This window comes from Hydra vulgaris, chromosome 12 (genome assembly GCF_038396675.1).
Source record: "Hydra vulgaris chromosome 12, alternate assembly HydraT2T_AEP".
In the NCBI taxonomy this organism is placed as follows: domain Eukaryota; kingdom Metazoa; phylum Cnidaria; class Hydrozoa; order Anthoathecata; family Hydridae; genus Hydra; species Hydra vulgaris.
In genome coordinates, this window is record NC_088931.1 from 38,341,218 (window position 1) to 38,346,413 (window position 5,196).

The window sequence follows — 5,196 nt, forward strand, 5'->3', positions numbered from 1 at the left end:
TAAATTCCTCAATTTTGTTCTTTTTTCTGATGATAGCAATATTTTTTTTCGGGGTCTAATTTAAAATTTGTTTTTTCTACTGTAAACACAGACCTAATAAATCTTAATGACAGGTTTAAAGCCAATAAACTGTCCGTAAACATTGATAAAACTAAATACATTCTGTTCACAAAACCTTCGAAAACTGATAACATGAACCCTGAATCTTCCTGATTTATTTATTAACAACATTAAAGTAAACAGAGTTCATTCAATGAAAATCCTAGGTATAATATTTGACGATCATTTAAATTGGAAAAATCATATCCAATTAATGGAAAACAACATTTCAAAAGCCCTTGGGATCCTTTTCCAAAAAAAGCACCTTTTGAATATAATTTGCTTAAAACGCCTGTATTTTTCATTTATTCATAGCCACATTAGTTATTGTAATTTAGCGTGGGCAAGTAATTATTCATCTTCTTTAAAAAAATTAATAGCAAACAAAAGCAAGCGAGCCGGTTAACTTTGAATGCAGGTAGATATGCATGCGCCGAGTCTTTACATAAAAAAATTAATGTTTTAAATATTTATGAACTAAACATTTATCAAAGATATTTATGTTTAAAATTCATAACAACATGCTTCCAACATATTTTCAGCCTCATTTCACCTTAATTAATCACAAATACTCTACAAGACATTTCAATGGCAATTTTCTTATCCCTTCAACATTCCTTAAAAAATCAGACTACTCAATTACATGTCGAGGACCACGTTTGTGGAACTATATCCTGAATAAAGACATGAAAAACATAACTTCAATTGAACTATTTAAAAGAACAGTTAAACGATATTTATTAAATTTAAATAGTAAAAACATTTTTTTGAATTTTTAAAAACACTTATATATTGATTTGTTAACACGTATATATGCATCAAATAACTTATGTATATTTTATGAAGTATAATATTTTATAATATGTATAAAACTTGTAATATGTACAAAATTTATAAAATAATATGTATAAAACTTATATAACGCATATTTTAGGAACTTAATACGTAAAACTTTTTTATAATTTTTACGAACATAGGAGCAGGGTGATAAGACGCATTGTCATCTACTTGCTCCTGTCAGAATATAAAGATTTAATTTTTAATTTTAAAAAAAAACATTGTAAAATGATTGTTTATTGACGAAATATATATATATAATAATAATAATAATAATAATAATAATATTAATAATAATAATAAATTATACATAATTATGCGCGAGTTATTTGTGCGAAAACGTTGGTTTAGTAAAAAAAGTCACGTTGCTCAGTTTGACCCTTTTTGAGAGAATCAAATCTATCTTTTAATATATATGAGCTGTTCATAGGTATAATGACTGATAAATTTATACAATAAATGGTGAAAGAAATAAAGAACATTAAACAAAGGAAAGTTAAACATTTTAACATCAGTATTCATTCTACTTCTTATATTAGCTGTGTAGATTAACTGTGTTCATTTTTTGGTATGTTCAAAAAAATGGCTGTCGGGTAGAAAGATTTTTAAGGTTTTTACCCAATTGAGGTCATAAATCTGAATAATTTGCAGATGCTATATTTTTAATTTCAGAGTTGCATGGATTCGATATAAACAATAGTCGTGGTTACGATTACAATGAATCTAACATGTCTGGTAGGTATACAGGACTTTAAGCTCGTATTAAAGAAGTTAATTTTTTTGCAACACTTGTACTATGCTTGGCCCACTCTTTAAATCTTGATGGTGAATGCGCTGTGGACTGTAGAAATGCTTCAGAATTTTTTATTTTGCTTTAAAATATCTATAACTTTTTCAGTGCTTTTACATATAAATGAGAAATACTTCAAAACAATTTAATAAAAACAGAAAGTATATTACTTAAAAACTATAAAATGCCAGGTGGTAAAATACCAGGTGGTCAGCAAGATCTGATGCAAAAATTAGTTTAATCAAAAACTGAAATGAACTAATTAATGCATCGTCATTAATCAAAAATGATAAATCACAAAAGTCAATCACAAGATCAGAAGCTAATGAACTATCTTGAAACAATTATAATGGCCACATTAAGAGGTGATATACTAGAAAGATTCAACAAAAATAGTAAACAATTACAGTCAGTTAGATTGATTTAGAAATAGTTGTAAGTTTATACAAATTGTTAATTTGATATGTATTAGATATGGGTAGTATGTTTGATATTTATGAAGGGAGAAAGAGAGAGCAATGAATAAATCAGGACACAAAGCATATCGAAAAATACGCAAAAGAAAAAGAAAATTAACTGCAGATGAAAAAAGAGAAGGAGAAATAAATTTTGAAACTCAAGACTCTTTAAGGATTAATACATATTATGCTATTATTGATAAACTACATACTGAACAAGAAAGAAAAAAAATTGTGCTATGATGAAGCCAATAAAAAATTTAAATTATTGTTTTAAATAATGAAACTATCACCATCAGAAGTTTATAAAAAAGCAGAAATACTTCAAAATATATATAAAAAATAATCTTTCGACTTCATTTGCTAACGAGTGTATACAATTTAGAAGTTATTTAATGAATTTAACTGAAATATAAGACCTAAAACTGTAATAGATATTTGCAAAATGATCAGAACTGATCATAAACTTCAAAAACTATAAATATCCTTATATATAGCTATCCTTAATGTTGTATCTACTATAAGTAGATATATCTTTAAGAATATATCTATGTTGCCCAACGTCCAATTGTTCAGCCGAGAGAACATTTTTAGCATTAAAAAGGGTTAAGTCTTATTTGAGGTCGGGAATGACTGGTGTAAATGTGTAATTTTGCTACTAGGTAGCACAGTTAAACTTTTACTACTTGCCTGATGATTGTGGTAAGACATGAAACTCAAAGTTACAATATTAAGTTATATTATAAATATTAACATTTAGCTGATTTAGCATTTACTGTTAACCGCAATACCAGGGTACTGCGGTTAACAGTAACATATATATATATATATATATATATATATATATATATATATATATATATATATATATATATATATATATGTATATATATATATATATATATATATATATATATATATATATATATATATATATATATATATATATATATATATATATATATATATTTGTTTCATCAATTTTATGATCTATAATCATTTTTCTGATGAGTTGTAATTGATGAAACACATTGTAAAATGAAAAAAGTTTGATAAAAGGTTTTCAACTACTTGTTAACTACTGTCAACACTGTTCTTTAAAGAAAATTTTGTAAAATTCATTTAAAATTATTCATTTATTATATTATTATGCATCAATTTGCATATTTGCTGAAAATAAAAATTTTGATGACACAGCATTCAATTTTAAAATGGTATTATGATGATGATCAACACTTACAGTATTTTTATCTGAGATACATTTATTGTAATCTTATTCTGAAAAATGGTCGCTACATATATGTAGCGACCTAATTATAACTACTTTAATAAGCCATACTCATATATGTAGTATATATACTACATATATGAGTATGACTTATTTAAATAGTAAAAAAAAATTTGCTTGCAGTTTATAAAAAGCCTGGAATTAGACATTTATTAATTAAATTCATTGCATGGTGTCTACTCTGCTGGAAAAACTGGAAAGGGCTGTATTTAAAAAAAACATGCTGGTAAAAACTGAAAAAAGTTTTTTTTTTCATAGGTTTAATGATGCTAAATAGTTCATTTTCCAGTTTTTCCAGCATGTTTTTTAAAAGAAGCCATTCTAGCTTTTCCGGCAAAATGAACACCCTTTTTAAAACATTTTAAATTTTATATATTTGAAAATCTTTAACATTTTATAACATTTATAAAGTTCATTCCATCAATGTGATTAATAAAGGCAACATTTATCTCTCTTGCATTGATTTGATCTTATTAGCTCTCCCAATAATAAGAACTTTTTGCAAAGAGTTTTTCTCACATCTTTTGAATCTAATGATCACGCTTTTTCTTTCATTCCAAAGAAGTAGATTAATTAACTATAAATATAAATTATTACTGCTTCTTTTGTTTAGGTCTTGTCTTACTTAAACTCTTCAGTTGCAGTCTTACAAAAGTTTCTTTAAAACTCACTTTATCACACTCTAAAACATATAAGTTGTGATTAATTAAATCTTCTTGCTAGAAAATGCATTTGTGGTTCCAAATTGTAAAAAAGTTGATTAAAACGTAAGTGCGCACCAAAAAGCACTAAAAAAGACACAATTTATGCACAACATAGCACTTTTAATACTCAGATATTTTATAGCTGTTGATGAAATTAATTTTCTAAGATCTACCATATTATTATTAAACATCATCCTTTTTTTTAAGTATAATCCCCCTTTTATTTTAGAAACTTGTGCTAATTTTCACGAAACAAGGATTACATAAGTATTACATAACATGCATAAATAAACGTTCTTTAAATAAACACATACAAAGTTATGTACGTAAAAAAGTACTCAAAATTCATTAAGTTTAATAACACGATGTTGCAAGGTGAAATAAAAAAGATCATTTTACAAATATATGAAAGATATAATACATATAAACAAATAAATATCGTATTACTTTACCTAACAACAATTGTTATATTGACGTTATTTTTCTAAGTTATTATCACTACTTGTAATATTTACTTAAGCGATAAAAGTTATTCAATAAACTGTTTATAAATATGTATTACACATATAATTAATAGATAGACGCAAAAAAACTTTTCTTTTTGAAATTATTACTATTTCATAAGTAATATTGAAATGGAAAAAATTCTGTAAAACATGAAGCAAGAAGACATCCTTAACCCAAGTAACCGAAGGCGTCTTGAATCATAAAACTAGTTTTTTTGCTCGTCTATTAAACTTTCTTTACTTTCAATTAGTGTGAAAATATTCTCTTTTAAATAACTAATTCCTAATCTCGTCAGTATTGATAGTGCAATAAACCTTTGTAATTAGCAGCAACTTACTGTGAAATTCCTCAAAAAAAGGACAAAGTTAATAAAACCTCAACTAATATTAAAACATTTTTTGTTCTATGATAGTTCTTTATCAATAGTAAAATAACCGCAACAGTGAGTAGTAGAGGAATAAAAAATTTATAAACATAATACAAAAATTAAATGAATCAATGATCGATATAATT